The following is an 18764-nucleotide window of genomic DNA, read 5'->3' as shown; positions in this document are numbered from 1 at the left end:
CAAGGCCCAATATCTGTCTCAGCTCATGTACATCCGAAGGGCTTTTCATCTGTTCGATAGCCCGAATTTTCTCGGGGTCCGGCTTGATGCCATCCCCGTTGATGATATGCCCAAAGTAGCATAATTCAGTTTTCCTAAAATGACATTTTTCTTTATTCAGCTTCAGCCCAGACTCTTTGATAGCCTGCAGCACACAACTCAAACGCTGATCATGCTCTTCCACTGTAGACCCATACACTAGAATGTCGTCCATGACGACTGCTGTGCCCACGTGGCCACTCAGGAGAGAACTCATTTCCCTCTGAAAGATCTCAGGAGCGGAGGATATCCCAAAGGGAAGTCTGCAGAAGCAGAACCGACCTACCGGAGTGATGAAGGTAGTCAGTTTGCGGCACTTTGGATCCAGGGGGATCTGCCAAAAGCCGCTAGAAGCGTCTAATGTGGAAAAGAACTTCGCCCCAGCCAACTTCGGGGCTATATCTTCCAATGTCGGCAGCACAAATCTCTCCCTCTTCACTGCCTCATTCAACCTTTTCAGGTCCACACAGATGCGCACCTTTCCATTTTTCTTTGCAACAGGAACAATGGGGGCACACCAATCAGTTGCTTCAACAACCTCTTCAATAACCCCCATAGACTTCATGCGCATGAGCTCTTTCTCCACTTGAGGCATGAGCGGGAACGGAATTCTACGAGGAGTAGAAATACTGTACGGGACTGCGTCACTTTTAAGTGCTATACGGACAGGTTTGCAGCTCAGTAGGCCCAACTCGCCAAACATATCTTCAGAGATCTCATTCACTCTGGCCACGAGGCCCAAGTCACAGGCTGCTTTTCTGCTCAATAAACTGTTAACACACTGACCTCGGATCACATGCACCCACATGGTGAACTTTTTTTGTTTGTACTCACAGCTGGCAAGAAATTTCCCCACACAATCAATGCGGCCACCAGGACTATGAACATTTGTAGTAACCTTCGCCAGCTGGGGCTGTCTAGGCAGTTTCATAAATTCAGCAAAAGACATTACAGTGATATCAGCTCCTGTGTCAATCTTAAAATCAACTTTGGCTCCCATTACAGTAAAAGTAACTTTCCGACTTCCGGTGAGCGGCGTTCTAAGATGGCCACGGATTGCTAAGGCTCTATACAGCTCATAGCAAAAAGTGGCCATATACTGTGCCATCCTTATCTCCCTTGGCAATATTTGTGCCCGGGAACTCTACTGGATCAAGGAAAAACATCCCTTGGCTGCCGTGAAGCAATTCAAGACCGAAAAGGCCGTCTGGCACTGTGTGGCAGAGTCCGCCACCACGCTGTACATAGTTCTATTACTACTTGTTAGATATTACTTATTGCCGCTTACCCCCCTGACATGATGGATGGGGCCGCCACTGTTAGATCGAATGCCACCACCGCTATTTTAACTGAGCTGTGGACCATATTTGTACCCCGCCTGGATCGGCTCCTTTCCACGTGCGCTGATTTGTGTGCAATGGTACAATCGGCGGATCAACCTCTCCAGCTGAAGCAGCCCGACACCAATCAAGGGGGCTCTGCTCTACAAAATATAAGTAACGACTCTGCTCACACCGTATGGGAGGTCAGTAGCAGCTCCAGTGATCAAATCCTCCCTCGGTCGAATGAGACCACAATACCATTAAGGGCCGGAGTGACTTCCTCTTACCTGCATCTATCAGATATCGAGATAGGGTTACAGCCGGACCCAGAGCCAGATATGCTGTTGCCCTTAGAGCCTTCCCTGACATCCCCTACAGATCCGGACGCAGGTTTGAGACCAAGCAACTGGGAGAACCTAACCTATAAAGCCGCTAGCAAAACAGTGATGAGGGGGGGAATCTTTTTTTATGTGTCAGCAGATCATCAGCACCAAATACTGGGACACGCACGATCAGTATCTACTGGGCAAACCCGGCTGCTGGTACGGCCGTACGAAAAGTGGAGTCGGCTAAGGTATGGCCTGTAACTCGTGCAGACCCGTCCATTTTGCATGAGCGTACTCTACATGCTGCAAACCTTGAGTCTCTTGCTGGGAAAAAAACTCTGTTCTGATTTCATCTACTATGAGACTCTAGCTTATGTGAGGGTTATAGTTCAATAGTCTATTCACTTTGCCATCTCACTGAGAAGGGGATATCATGATTCACTCTTATGCTGCAGTGAATGTATGCTGAGTACTACTATGCTGAACTACCACCTCTGGGTTGCAGCGGGCTGCAGGACTTTAATTAACAACTGCATTCTGTATTTGGACAATATGCCAAACCATATGTAGCCCTCCCTAAATGAGCATAAAATGTGGTCAAATGTTTGTTTATGACTTCCAGTTAAACATGGCGTAGTGACATGTCTTGCATCCTACGTAGAATCTTTATTTCTATCTTGGTCTGGGCCATTTTTCAGCTTATAGTAAAAGGGGAATGTATGTCTGATGTAATGCTCAACGTAACAACATAATATGCGAGGCTCATAATACTGTCTCCATGTGCTGCACGCTTGTCATAGCTATATGATAATATGCCCCCATGTCCTAAACACGCAGCTCAGATATCTTCCTGGGAGACAACCACTGGGCTTGGCCTTATTCTGCTACTACCACCAGTGTGAGTTTAACCCATGCCTCTATATTAATTATAAGCGCCTAGCCTATACTATGTCCAAACGTATCGGCACATTTATTAACTTCCCTTGCTATGTACCCGCAGTTTCCTCAGTAGCTTCTATTGCAGACCCCCCTGCTCTCCTGGACCCCACATAGTTTATCCGGGAAATTTACTTTATTGTCTGAGAACAACACACATGTATGTTATACTGCAGAAGATACATCCTCTCAATTTGTGTGCTTATGAGTTATGTGCTTAGTATTTTAATTTTTGGAAATTTTGGAAGGTTATTTTAATCTGTCAGTATCCAACCTCCTGAGGTATAAACACTTCTCTTAACATCTCCCGTGTGCAAAAAGGTGATATATCATATGAACACCATCACTGACCTATTGTTGCACTAATGTTAATCTGTCATAACACGAATTATCCTAAGAGACAGACAGAAAAGTAACTTACAGGATTGCATATACTTGTGTTTCCCTCTTCCTTATTATTCCACCCTTCCCTCTCCCCTGTTCCCTTCCCCCTCAAACCTCCCCTGCTATATGTTTGCCTGTTCATTTGTTAAAAATGTTAAAAACCTGTGTTGTTTTATCCGTCTTACTATATAACATGTAACCTTGTACCCTTTGTCAGCATCTAACCTCCTGAGGTACAAGCACCTCTCTTTTAACATCTCTCGTGTGCAAAAAGTTGATATACCATATGAACACCATCACTGACCTATTGTTGCACTAATGCCAATCTGTCATAACATGAATTATTCTAAGAGAAAAGCAGATAAGTAACTTACAAGATTGCATATGCTTGTTGTGATACCCTTTTCCTTAACATTCCACCCTTCCCTCTCCTCTGTTCCCTTCCCCTCAAGCCTCCCCTGTTATATGTTTGTTTGTTTATTTGTTAAAAAGGTTAAAAACCCCAATATAGTGGTACAAGCCCATTTCTATCAGGACAATGGTTGCCTTATTGAAAATCCTCAAAGCTTCATGTATGTTACAGTAAGTTACCTGTATTGTTTTATCTGCCTTATTTGCTCACCCTGCGAGATGGGCTGAAGATATAACTTGTAACCTTGTACCCTTTGTTGGTTATAAATAAAAATTAAAAAAAAAAAAAAGTAACTTTCCAATCTTCCTCTGAGCTTGTCCGTTCCACAACAGACCCCACAAAAGACACTTCCTGACCCTCCTGGTCACTGTCCACCTGCATCTCCTTAATGTATTCAGTTTTACACACCACTTCAAAATGGCCTATTCTGTTACATTTTCTGCATCTTTTATCTCTGGCCGGGCATATAGCACTCTGATCATGAGCCCGGTAGCACCGTGTGCATCGGCCATGTTGCGCCCATCCACTTCTAGGCCTTTCCAATACTTTTAATCTACCGCTCACACTGTGCCTTTCACTAGTAATTTTTCTAGACTGTTGCACTTCATCCACAATATTCTCAGACCTCAGATCAGCACTTTGCTTTTTCACCAGTTCACTCTGGCGGGCCATCCTAATAGCCCCTTCTAACGTTAAATCAGGTTCTAACTGCAGCTTCAGGGAGACTTCAGCATCTGCAATTCCAATAACTATTCTGTCTCTGATTTGCTCTTCTTTAGCAACACCAAACTCACAGAATTCAGCTAATTCATACAGGCTGCGCACAAATGACTCCACAGATTCTCCCACACGCTGATTACGTTTGTGAAAACAAGCTCTCTCATGAATCACATTTCTTTTGGGCACAAAGTGGGCACTGAGTTTATCCATAACTATATCAAAGTTAACTTCTTCCCCTTCTTGAAAAGTAAAAGCATTGAACACTGGCTCTACATCTTTCCCCATGGAGTATAAAAGAGAATTAACTTGTACTTCACCACTCTCCTTGTTCAGTTTGGATGCAATCCTGAAGCGCTGAAACCGCTGACGCCATGTGGGCCAAGCTGCAGGCTGAGAAAAGTCAAAAGGCTCAAGTGGGGTAAACTTTGACATTGCAATCGATCAGGAACAGAAGCGCAGTCCAGAACTTCTGACACCATGTCATGAGATGCAGGACATATGCAGGACACAGCAATGATGGTACAACTCTATTTTATTACAGAGCATAACAATACACATCCAGACAGGTTGATTGTACTAAACTAACTGCGACACAGACACCGGACCTAAGCCCCGCCCACATGCTAGTGACATCACATCCTGCTATCATCACAATATGTATTAGAACCATTAGTTAGTTTTTTAAACTTATCAAATTGTCATACGTCTTATCTAATAAATTGATTTCTCTTACCATTTTTGCTAGCAAATTATTATTATATATTTTTTATGAAATTACTTGTGTTCATTTTATTCAATTTGTATATTATTCTATATAGAAAACTTATCAAATTACTTTTTTATCCCATTGTTTTTTGGTAGATATTTAGCCAGTGTTTTTTTCTACAAATACAGGCGCACACATATTAGAATAATATTTTTAACATGCAATTGTAACTTGGGTTAGGTTTTATTTTACAGGTACTTTTGTATTTATTTTAGCTAGGTGGTTATTAAATAGTTAATAACTATTTAATAACTATTCTACCTAGTTAAAATAAATACAAACTTGCCCGTAAAAAAATAAATAAACCCTAAACTAGCTACAATGTAATTATTAGTTATATTGTAGCTAGCTTAGGGTTTATTTTATAGGTAAGTATTTAGTTTTAAATAGGAATAATTTAGTTAATGATAGTAATTTTATTTAGATTTATTTAAATTATATTTAAGTTAGGGGCTGTTAGGGTTAGACTTAGATTTAGGGGTTAATAACTTTAATATAGTGGGGGCGGCATATTAGGAGTTAATAAGTGTAGGTAGGTTGCGTCGACATTGGGGGCGGCAGATTAGGGGTTAATAAATATAATGTAGGTGTCGGGATGTTGGGGGCAGCAGATTAAGGGTTCATAAGTATAATGTAGGTGGCAGCGGTGTCCGGAGTGGCAGATTAGGGGTTAATAATAAAATGTAGGTGTCTGCGATGTCGGGGCGGCAGATTAAAGGTTAATAAGTGTAAGATTAGGGGTGTTTAAACTTGGGGTTCATGTTAGGGTGTTAGGTGTAGACATAAATGTATTTTCTCCATAAGAATCAGTGGGGCTGCGTTAGGAGCTTTACGCTGCTTTTTTGCAGGTATTAGGTTTTTTCAGCCGGCTCTCCCCCATTGATTCCTATGGGGAAATCGTGCACGAGCACGTTCAGCCAGCTCACCGCTAACATAATCAGCACTGGTATTGAGGTGAGATGTGGAGCAAAATTTTGCTCTACAATCCCTTTTTTGCGATTAACGCTGGGTTTGTAAAAACCCATAATACCAACGCTGTCTGTAAGTGAGCGGTGAGCATAAACTGCTCGTTAGCACCGCACGGCTTCTAACGCAAAACTCGTAATCTAGCTGTAAGATTCTCCATTTTGTTCCTGTTTGTACTTTTGATGAAATTGAGCCTTTCTGCTACCAACAGACTTGCGACAGAGCTCTTGGTGGGACATTTCAGACAAAATTGAAATACACATCAGTACATTGCATTTTGCAATGGGAGCTTTTACTGTGCACAGGACCACGGGCAGCATTATGTGTCTGCAAAGAGTGCTTGCATGTAGGTTATAGGGACAAAAAAGTGATGCAGCATAACTGTAAAAAGCTGACAAGAAAATATCACCTGAGCATCTCTATGTCAAAAAGAAAGATGTTTTATCTAAAAATGTCTGCAGCTCACCAGCGTAAGTGTTCTGTAAACAGTTATATTTCATCTGCTGTCTAGCGGCTAGTTGAAAAAGAAAAATAGCCAATCAGCATTAGCAGTGTTGAGGTAATGCTTTGCCTCTGCTGTGATCTTGTGAGATTTCACTAAAATCTCATGTGATTTCATAGAACTTAAACTGAAAAGGGAAATAACATGATTGCCTGTACATGACAGATGCACACTCCCTTGTTTGTCCTGGGACAAGCATTCTGACTGGCTGCTTAAAGTCTCTTTACAGTGGGGTGTGAAATTTGAGGTAAAATATCTTCTTTTTTTTACATAGAGATGTTCAGGTGATATTTTTTTTCCAGCTTTTTACAGCTATGCTGCATCACTTTTATGTGCTTCAACATTTGTGTATCATGTACCTTTAATAGACATGGAAGTGAAAATCAAACTTTTATTATTCAGATATAGCTGTCATTTTAAGACACTTTTAATTCACTTCTATTATTGCATTTATTATACATTATCCTGCTATACTTTGTTGAAAAGCTTATGTCCATATCAACAGCAGCAATGCACTACTGGGAGCTAGCTGTTAAATTGTGGCTATACACATATGCCTTTGTAATTGCTTTATCAGATGTATACAGCTATCTTCCTGTAGTGCACATTGCTGCACTGAAGCTAACTTTAATTATGGGGTTGATCACAATCCTATAGAAAAAAAATATCTAATAATTTTCTACAGAAAATCACCATTGATGTCTTTAGGTATTTTTGTAGACAAATCATTTTTGGATTTTTATGTCCCTTTAAAAGGACATGAAACTCAACATTTTTCCTTCATGATTTAGAAAGAGCAAGCAATTATATATATTTTTCCATATTACTTCTATTCTCTATTTGATTCATGAAAGAAACATTCTAGGTTTCATGTCCCTTTAAGTCGTTGTCAATGCAATACTTGGCACTGCTGGCCCATGACTGATAACAACCGGTAATGAAACAGCAATACAGGGAGTGCAGAATTATTAGGCAAATGAGTATTTTGACCACATCATCCTCTTTATGCATGTTGTCTTACTCCAAGCTGTATAGGCTCAAAAGCCTACTACCAATTAAGCATATTAGGTGATTTGCATCTCTGTAATGAGAAGGGGTGTGGTCTAATGACATCAACACCCTATATCAGGTGTGCATAATTATTAGGCAACTTCCTTTCCTTTGGCAAAATGGGTCAAAAGAAGGACTTGACAGGCTCAGAAAAGTAAAAAATAGTGAGATATCTTGCAGAGGGATGCAGCACTCTTAAAATTGCAAAGCTTCTGAAGCGTGATCATCGAACAATCAAGCGTTTCATTCAAAATAGTCAACAGGGTCGCAAGAAGCGTGTGGAAAAACCAAGATGCCACTTGCCACCAGTTTGGCCATATTTCAGAGCTGCAACATCACTGGAGTGCCCAAAAGCACAAGGTGTGCAATACTCAGAGACATGGCCAAGGTAAGAAAGGCTGAAAGACGACCACCACTGAACAAGACACACAAGCTGAAACGTCAAGACTGGGCCAAGAAATATCTCAAGACTGATTTTTCTAAGGTTTTATGGACTGATGAAATGAGAGTGAGTCTTGATGGGCCAGATGGATGGGCCCGTGGCTGGATTGGTAAAGGGCAGAGAGCTCCAGTCCGACTCAGACGCCAGCAAGGTGGAGGTGGAGTACTGGTTTGGGCTGGTATCATCAAAGATGAGCTTGTGGGGCCTTTTCGGGTTGAGGATGGAGTCAAGCTCAACTCCCAGTCCTACTGCTAGTTTCTGGAAGACACCTTCTTCAAGCAGTGGTACAGGAAGAAGTCTGCATCCTTCAAGAAAAACATGATTTTCATGCAGGACAATGCTCCATCACACGCGTCCAAGTACTCCACAGCGTGGCTGGCAAGAAAGGGTATAAAAGAAGAAAATCTAATGACATGGCCTCCTTGTTCACCTGATCTGAACCCCATTGAGAACCTGTGGTCCATCATCAAATGTGAGATTTACAAGGAGGGAAAACAGCACACCTCTCTGAACAGTGTCTGGGAGGCTGTGGTTGCTGCTGCACGCAATGTTGATGGTGAACAGATCAAAACACTGACAGAATCCATGGATGGCAGGCTTTTGAGTGTCCTTGCAAAGAAAGGTGGCTATATTGGTCACTGATTTGTTTTTGTTTTGTTTTTGAATGTCAGAAATGTATATTTGTGAATGTTGAGATGTTATATTGGTTTCACTGGTAAAAATAAATAATTGAAATGGGTATATATTTGTTTTTTGTTAAGTTGCCTAATAATTATGCACAGTAATAGTCACCTGCACACACAGATATCCCCCTAAAATAGCTAAAACTAAAAACAAACTAAAAACTACTTCCAAAAATATTCAGCTTTGATATTAATGAGTTTTTTGGGTTCATTGAGAACATGGTTGTTGTTCAATAATAAAATTTATCCTCAAAAATACAACTTGCCTAATAATTCTGCACTCCCTGTAGTTTTTTTCTAGAAGTACTTTGTGCAGTTATTGCAAACATATTTTATTCAAAATTTAAAGGCACCAAATTGTATTTCACTTCTGTCTGAAATGTCCCTGATAGCACTAAGAAGCAAAGTGAGGAAAATCCAGAGCAATAGACTTTATACATAAGAAATATATATTTCTTCCACATACTGTATGATTTTTGCATTTTGAGATATATACACTTTTCTTTTTTTTATAATAGAGAATTTATTTCTTTTTTTAAATGTTTTGTTTCTGGTTTTTAATGCCTTTGCTAAATAATCTTGTTATCTTGTCTCACGCTAGAGAAATATTCATGAGAATTTAGCTTAAAGTAAATGTAAAGTTAACCCTACTGGCTCACGGCATTGGATAGACTTTTAAAAATGAGGCAGAGTTTAATTCATCAATTTTTTTTATATTTAATTATTTACTCCAATTTTTACCTTTTTAAAGCTCCAACAGTAAGCGCAGCTCTCCCGCTCGCCATATTGTGTAATTGATTCACAGATGACGATTCTTAAAACAACTAATCCTTGTTTTACCCCCTGGGTGTTCAGTCCCTTTACACAAACCTCATGGCCCGGGGGTAAAACAAGGATTAGTTGTTTAAAGAATCGTCATCTGTGAATCAATTACACAATATGGCGGGGGGAGAGCTGCGCTTATTGTTGGAGCTTTAAAAAGGTAAACATTGGAGTAAATAAATAAATATAAAAACATTTGTTGAATTAAACTCTGCCTAAATTTTTAAAATTGTGATGTTCGCATTGTGCTGTTCAATGTTTTTAACTGATGGAATAAAGTTCTGATTTTATATACTACGATTTTGGAGTGCTGCTCTTTTCTATTTTTTTGCATATCTAGACATTCTCAGTGCACCAGCATTTTAAATACTGCAGCTGCTCAGAGCACAACTGGGGTTTGTATCATGTCAGCAAATAACAAAGTGCTGTGTTTAAAATGCTGATGCATGGAGCATACTTAAATACAATTTTGAAACCACTATAACTTTTACTAGAAACATGTTGCTACTATGATATTATTTAAAAATAAAATGCATCCATATGCATTCTACTTTTGGCTGGAATGCCCCTTTAACCCTTAAAGGGTATTGGACAAAATCTGAGTTATCCTCTTTATCACTGTAATATCTACTTCCTTTACCTAACTCATTCTTAGTCAATAGTACTTAGATTTTTCTATTTTCCTGGCATATTTATTGGTGTTTTTAGGGAGTTTTGGTCCTTATTCCAGACATGTTTAGAACTGTGGGCTGACACTTTTTATTTTATGTTCATTGGTGCATATGGGATACAGTACCTCGTGATCCATGGGAGCTTCCTTGACACTGTTGTATGACCTTCCCTGGTATCTAGTGGGTATTCTGCTGTTCCTTTGGGGAAGTATAGTCCCCAGTTGTCTAGTATTGGTTAACACCTCAGGCACATAGGAATGCTGCTGTAGGGCTTATGTTTCACATTTATCTTTGGCCACTATACCATTCATTGAACCCGGCGCAATCTCATGCTTACCTCATCTTGAGCGCAGGCAGCAGTCTGTTACATCTAAATGTTAAAAGCCATCACCCTATTGCTCTGTCCCCATACTGCTCCTTTGTTGTTTTCTGCACTGCCTCATGCACGTGCACTATGTAAGTGCTAGATTTAAAGCTGCAATAGCATCAACCAGGGAGCCATTTCCTTATTAACACATTACATTTTCAGGCTGTTCATGCATTGACTTTATATGTATAGTCCTGGCCAAAAGATGAGGGAATAATATACCCTTTGGTCTGATGGGGTCAGAGACTCATAAACAGGGCACCTCATAGTTTTTTTTATCAGGTTTGCATTGTGTATACAGTACTGCACTGACAGTTTCCTTGATAGGTGCAGAAGCCACATGAAATACAGACTGAGACAGACCGGCCTTATACAAAGGCAGCTTCCAAAGAAGGTGCCTTTCATTTTGTAGAGAATAGAGTGTAGAAGAGGGACCATGTCTCAAGTACTGAGCAGAATGGTGCTATCAAGCCTCTGGTGAGACAGGCAGCTGACCATGCACAGTAGCAGAAGGAGGTAAGTTTATAACACCAAAGTGAGAGGTAGGCCACATTACTCAGTGATGTCTGTCCCATACACTACTGCAGGAGCACCAAGAGAACAGAGTAGCATGGTGCTATCAAACCTCTGGTGACACAGACAGCTGACCACGCACAGTAGCATACGGAGGTAAGTTTATTAAATCACAGTGAGAGGTATGCCGCATTACTCAGTGATGTTTGTCCCATACAATACTGCAGGAGCACCATGAGGACAGAGAAGCACATGGTGCTATCAAACCTCTGGTACGATAGACTGCCGACCGCTCACAGTAGCAGAAGGAGATACGTTTATTACACCACAGTGAGAGGTAGGCTGCATTACTCGGTGATGTCTGTTCCATACACTACTGCAGGAGCACCATGAGGACAAACCTCTGGTGAGACCAACAGCTGACCGTGCATAGTAGCAGAAGGAGGTAAGTTTATAGCACCACAGTGAGAGGTATGCAGCATTAATCAGTGATTTGTCCCATACACTACTGCAGGAGCACCATGAGGACAGAGAAGCACATGGTGCTATCAAACCTCTGGTGAGACCGACAGCTGATCATGCATAGTAGCAGAAGGAGGTAAGTTTATTACACCACAGTGAGAGGCGGGATGCATTACTCAGTAATGTCTGTCCCATACACTTCTGCAGGAGCACCATGAGGACAGAGTAGCACATGGTGCTATCAAACCTCTGGTGAGTCTGATAGCTGATCATGCACAGTAGCAGAAGTAGGTAAGTTTATTACACCACAGTGAGAGGTGGGATGGGATGCATTACTCAGTGATGTCTGTCCCATACACTACTGCACGAGCACCATGAGGACAAACCTCTGGTGAGACCAACAGCTGACCATGCACAGTAGTAGAAGGAGGTAAGTTTATAGCACCACAGTGAGAGGTATGCAGCATTACTCAGTGATTTGTCCCATACACTACTGCACGAGCACCATGAGGACAGAGAAGCACATGGTGCTATCAAACCTCTGGTGAGACCGACAGCTGATCATGCATAGTAGCAGAAGGAGGTAAGTTTATTACACCACAGTGAGAGGTAGGCTGCATTACTCGGTGATGTCTGTTCCATACACTACTGCAGGAGCACCATGAGGACAAACCTCTGGTGAGACCAACAGCTGACCGTGCATAGTAGCAGAAGGAGGTAAGTTTATAGCACCACAGTGAGAGGTATGCAGCATTAATCAGTGATTTGTCCCATACACTACTGCAGGAGCACCATGAGGACAGAGAAGCACATGGTGCTATCAAACCTCTGGTGAGACCGACAGCTGATCATGCATAGTAGCAGAAGGAGGTAAGTTTATTACACCACAGTGAGAGGCGGGATGCATTACTCAGTAATGTCTGTCCCATACACTTCTGCAGGAGCACCATGAGGACAGAGTAGCACATGGTGCTATCAAACCTCTGGTGAGTCTGATAGCTGATCATGCACAGTAGCAGAAGTAGGTAAGTTTATTACACCACAGTGAGAGGTGGGATGGGATGCATTACTCAGTGATGTCTGTCCCATACACTACTGCACGAGCACCATGAGGACAAACCTCTGGTGAGACCAACAGCTGACCATGCACAGTAGTAGAAGGAGGTAAGTTTATAGCACCACAGTGAGAGGTATGCAGCATTACTCAGTGATTTGTCCCATACACTACTGCACGAGCACCATGAGGACAGAGTAGCACATGGTGCTATCAAACCTCTGGTAAAACCGACAGCTGATCATGCACAGTAGCAGAAGGAGGTAATTTTATAGCACCACAGTGAGAAGTAGCCACATTACTCAGTGATGTTTGTCCTATACACTACTGCACAAGCACCATAAGGACAGAGTAGCAGGGAGGCAGCTGTCAAAACTCCGGAGACAGATCATCACTCACTCTTAGGAAAAAGAGGCAACACTGACATAAAAGGGCAATATCTTAAACCATCTCCACCTTCAAGGTGAATGTTATAGCTATCAACTGGCAGCACAAATCCAAAGCTAAATTGAAATAAACAGCTTTAGACTAAACTGTAAATAATCAGTTATAAAGTTTCCATTAATATCACATTATCTGGTTATTGTCAGCTATAACAGACTTCTACATTTCTAAAACAAAATCTCCCTCATAAGTTGCTTGTTGGGATATGTTTCTGAAAAGCAGATCCTGGATATTGGTATGTTATCTTTAGAGCATTTATGGCTTAAAAGTCTACGAGGCTCAATGAGAAATCTTTGGTGTCATCCTGTTTGTCAATGGTCCAGATTTTGCTGTCTCACACAAGAAGTTTTCTGGCCAACAAAAAGAACGATTTCCATAAAGGACCTTTTGACTGTATAAATTACACCACCCAGCTATGATATAGTGCATGGTATCACTGGACAATGTGCAAGTTTCCAGAATGCTAGTAGTTATTTGTTACAATGTATACCCAGGACTATATAGTTTCACTGTGGTGATGTACTCAGAAAGCTTGGACCAATCCCTGCCTTTGTCACTTTTTACCTATAGTTTTCTGAAGCCCGTACCCATTTTGCTTTTCAGTCTTTGATCTGTACATTTTTATTGTGCTCAGTTCCTGGATTCTGTCTTCTCCAGCTCAATACTGACATCAGCATTTCATCTGTTAGAATAGTGACTTGTGCTCATCTCCTGCCAGACTCTGACCTCTGTTACATCATCAGATAGCTTAATATTTTAGTTGCAGCCAGATTCTACGACTACTGTTGGTCTATAACTATCTATTGTCATGTTAAAGTCCCATTTAAGACTACAGCAAACATTATCACAAAGCTTCACCTATTAATTATTTGCTTGCATTACAGTATATATCGATAATTTGTATACACCTGCAATACTGTTTATTTTAAAATTATTATTATTATCGGTTATTTGAAGAGCGCCAACACATTCCGCAGTGCTTAAATGCTCACTAATTTTTAATTAACTCCTTCAGGAAAGGAATTTCAGAGAGTAACTTGTACAAGTACTGGAGAGTTTTTAGCATTTTTGTTATCACTCCATTTAGACAAAAACCTTGAATTTACCTTCAATTTAGACAGAACCTTAAATTTTCCAGTATTAAATCTCATTTAGCATTTATCTGCTCATTCTTCTAATTTTTTGTAGATCCCCTTGTAAATAAAATTCATCCTGCCCTGACCTAATGACCTTACACAATTTTGTATCATCTGCAAAAATAGAGATGTTGCTTTTTAATCCTTTCTCCAATTCATTAATAAAAATATTAAAAAGCACGGGGCCCAGTACTGAACCCTGGGGAACTCCACTGATTACCTTTGTCCAATCTGAGTATGATCCGTTTACTACTACTCGTTGCTTCCTGTCTTTATCCAGTTATTTATCTTTGAGCTAACATTTTCAGCTATTCCCAGTCCCATAATTTTGTACATTAATCTCTCATGTGGCACTGTATGAAATGCCTTTGCAAAATCCAAGTATATCACATCAACGGATTCCCCTTTATCTATATTTCTCCAACATAGGTGTGTCCGGTCCACGGCGTCATCCTTACTTGTGGGATATTCTCCTCCCCAACAGGAAATGGCAAAGAGCCCAGCAAAGCTGGTCACATGATCCCTCCTAGGCTCCGCCTACCCCAGTCATTCTCTTTGCCGTTGTACAGGCAACATCTCCACGGAGATGGCTTAGAGTTTTTTAGTGTTTAACTGTAGTTTTTATTATTCAATCAAGAGTTTGTTATTTTGAAATAGTGCTGGTATGTACTATTTACTCAGAAACAGAAAAGAGATGAAGATTTCTGTTTGTATGAGGAAAATGATTTTAGCAACCGTAACTAAAATCCATGGCTGTTCCACACAGGACTGTTGAGAGCTATTAACTTCAGTTGGGGGAACAGTATGCAGTCTCTTGCTGCTTGAGGTATGACACATTCTAACAAGACGATGTAATGCTGGAAGCTGTCATTTTCCCTATGGGATCCGGTAAGCCATGTTTATTACGATCATAAATAAGGGCTTCACAAGGGCTTATTAAGACTGTAGACTTTTCTGGGCTAAATCGATTCTTTATTAACACATATTTAGCCTTGAGGAATCATTTTATCTGGGTATTTGATATAAGAATATCGGCAGGCACTGTATTAGACACCTTTTTCCTTAGGGGCTTTCCCAAAGCATAAGCAGAGCCTCATTTTCGCGCCGGTGTGGCGCACTTGTTTTTGAGAAGCATGGCATGCAGTCGCATGTGTGAGGAGCTCTGATACTTAGAAAAGACTTTCTGAAGGCGTCATTTGGTATCGTATTCCCCTTTGGGCTTGGTTGGGTCTCAGCAAAGCAGATACCAGGGACTGTAAAGGGGTTAAAGTTTAAAACGGCTCCGGTTCCGTTATTTTAAGGGTTAAAGCTTCCAAATTTGGTGTGCAATACTTTTAAGGCTTTAAGACACTGTGGTGAAAATTTGGTGAATTTTGCACAATTCCTTCATGTTTTTTCGCAATTGCAGTAATAAAGTGTGTTCAGTTTAAAATTTAAAGTGACAGTAACGGTTTTGTTTTAAAACGTTTTTGTACTTTGTTATCAAGTTTATGCCTGTTTAACATGTCTGAACTACCAGATAGACTGTGTTCTGAATGTGGGGAAGCCAGAATTCCTATTCATTTAAATAAATGTGATTTATGTGATAATGACAATGATGCCCAAGATGATTCCTCAAGTGAGGGGAGTAAGCATGGTACTGCATCATTCCCTCCTTCGTCTACACGAGTCTTGCCCACTCAGGAGGCCCCTAGTACATCTAGCGCGCCAATACTCCTTACTATGCAACAATTAACGGCTGTAATGGATAATTCTGTCAAAAACATTTTAGCCCAAATGAACACTTGTCAGCGTAAGCGCGGCTGCTCTGTTTTAGATACTGAAGAGCATGGCAACGCTGATACTAATATCTCTGAAGGGCCCCTAACCCAGTCTGATGGGGCCAGGGAGGTTTTGTCTGAGGGAGAAATTACTGATTCAGGGAACATTTCTCAACAGGCTGAACCTGATGTGATTGCATTTAAATTTAAGTTGGAACATCTCCGCATTCTGCTTAAGGAGGTATTATCCACTCTGGATGATTGTGACAAGTTGGTCATCCCAGAGAAACTATGTAAAATGGACAAGTTCCTAGAGGTGCCGGGGCTCCCAGAAGCTTTTCCTATACCCAAGCGGGTGGCGGACATTGTTACTAAAGAATGGGAAAGGCCCGGTATTCCTTTCGTCCCTCCCCCCATATTTAAAAAATTGTTTCCTTTGGTCGACCCCAGAAAGGACTTATGGCAGACAGTCCCCAAGGTCGAGGGAGCGGTTTCCACTTTAAACAAACGCACCACTATACCCATAGAGGATAGTTGTGCTTTCAAAGATCCTATGGATAAAAAATTAGAAGGTTTGCTTAAAAAGATGTTTGTTCAGCAGGGTTACCTTCTACAACCAATTGCATGCATTGTCCCTGTCGCTACAGCCGCATGTTTCTGGTTCGATGAGCTGATAAAGGCGGTCGATAGTGATTCTCCTCCTTATGAGGAGATTATGGACAGAATCAATGCTCTCAAATTGGCTAATTCTTTCACCCTAGACGCCACTTTGCAATTGGCTAGGTTAGCGGCTAAGAATTCTGGGTTTGCTATTGTGGCGCGCAGAGCGCTTTGGTTGAAATCTTGGTCGGCTGATGCGTCTTCCAAGAACAAGCTACTTAACATTCCTTTCAAGGGGAAAACGCTGTTTGGCCCTGACTTGAAAGAGATTATCTCTGATATCACTGGGGGTAAGGGCCACGCCCTTCCTCAGGATCGGCCTTTCAAGGCAAAAAATAAACCTAATTTTCGTCCCTTTCGTAGAAACGGACCAGCCCGAGGTGCTACGTCCTCTAAGCAAGAGGGTAATACTTCTCAAGCCAAGCCAGCTTGGAGACCAATGCAAGGCTGGAACAAGGGAAAGCAGGCCAAGAAACCTGCCACTGCTACCAAGACTGCATGAAATGTTGGCCCCCGATCCGGGACCGGATCTGGTGGGGGGCAGACTCTCTCTCTTCGCTCAGGCTTGGGCAAGAGATGTTCTGGATCCTTGGGCGCTAGAAATAGTCTCCCAAGGTTATCTTCTGGAATTCAAGGGACTTCCCCCAAGGGGGAGGTTCCACAGGTCTCAGTTGTCTTCAGACCACATAAAAAGACAGGCATTCTTACATTGTGTAGAAGACCTGTTAAAAATGGGAGTGATTCATCCTGTTCCATTAAGAGAACAAGGGATGGGGTTCTACTCCAATCTGTTCATAGTTCCCAAAAAAGAGGGAACGTTCAGACCAATCTTAGATCTCAAGATCTTAAACAAGTTTCTCAAGGTTCCATCGTTCAAGATGGAAACCATTCGAACTATTCTTCCTTCCATCCAGGAAGGTCAATTCATGACCACGGTGGATTTAAAGGATGCGTATCTACATATTCCTATCCACAAGGAACATCATCGGTTCCTAAGGTTCGCATTCCTGGACAAGCATTACCAGTTCGTGGCGCTTCCTTTCGGATTAGCCACTGCTCCAAGGATTTTCACAAAGGTACTAGGGTCCCTTCTAGCTGTGCTAAGACCAAGGGGCATTGCTGTAGTACCTTACTTGGACGACATTCTGATTCAAGCGTCGTCCCTTCCTCAAGCAAAGGCTCACACGGACATCGTCCTGGCCTTTCTCAGATCTCACGGATGGAAAGTGAACGTGGAAAAGAGTTCTCTATCTCCGTCAACAAGGGTTCCCTTCTTGGGAACAATAATAGACTCCTTAGAAATGAGGATATTTCTGACAGAGGCCAGAAAAACAAAGCTTCTAGACTCTTGTCGGATACTTCATTCCGTTCCTCTTCCTTCCATAGCTCAGTGCATGGAAGTGATCGGGTTGATGGTAGCGGCTATGGACATAGTTCCTTGTGCGCGCATTCATCTAAGACCATTACAACTGTGCATGCTCAGTCAGTGGAATGGGGATTATACAGACTTGTCTCCGAAGATACAAGTAAATCAGAGGACCAGAGACTCACTCCGTTGGTGGCTGTCCCTGGACAACCTGTCACAAGGGATGACATTCCGCAGACCAGAGTGGGTCATTGTCACGACCGACGCCAGTCTGATGGGCTGGGGATCCCTGAAAGCTCAGGGTCTTTGGTCTCGGGAAGAATCTCTTCTACCGATAAATATTCTGGAACTGAGAGCGATATTCAATGCTCTCAAGGCTTGGCCTCAGCTAGCGAGGGCCAAGTTCATACGGTTTCAATCAGTCAACATGACAACTGTTGCGTACATCAACCATCAGGGGGGAACAAGGAGTTCCCTAGCGATGGAAGAAGTGACCAAAATCATTCTATGGGCGGAGTCTCACTCCTGCCACCTGTCCGCTATCCACATCCCAGGAGTGGAAAATTGGGAAGCGGATTTTCTGAGTCGTCAGACATTGCATCCGGGGGAGTGGGAACTCCATCCGGAAATCTTTGCCCAAGTCACTCAGCTGTGGGGCATTCCAGACATGGATCTGATGGCCTCTCGTCAGAACTTCAAAGTTCCTTGCTACGGGTCCAGATCCAGGGATCCCAAGGCGGCTCTAGTGGATGCACTAGTAGCACCTTGGACCTTCAAACTAGCTTATGTGTTCCCGCCGTTCCCTCTCATCCCCAGGCTGGTAGCCAGGATCAATCAGGAGAGGGCGTCGGTGATCTTGATAGCTCCTGCGTGGCCACGCAGGACTTGGTATGCAGATCTGGTGAATATGTCATCGGCTCCA

This window comes from Bombina bombina, chromosome 1, assembly GCF_027579735.1.
Source record: "Bombina bombina isolate aBomBom1 chromosome 1, aBomBom1.pri, whole genome shotgun sequence".
Taxonomy (NCBI): Eukaryota; Metazoa; Chordata; class Amphibia; order Anura; family Bombinatoridae; genus Bombina; species Bombina bombina.
This window is presented reverse-complemented; position numbering follows the sequence as displayed.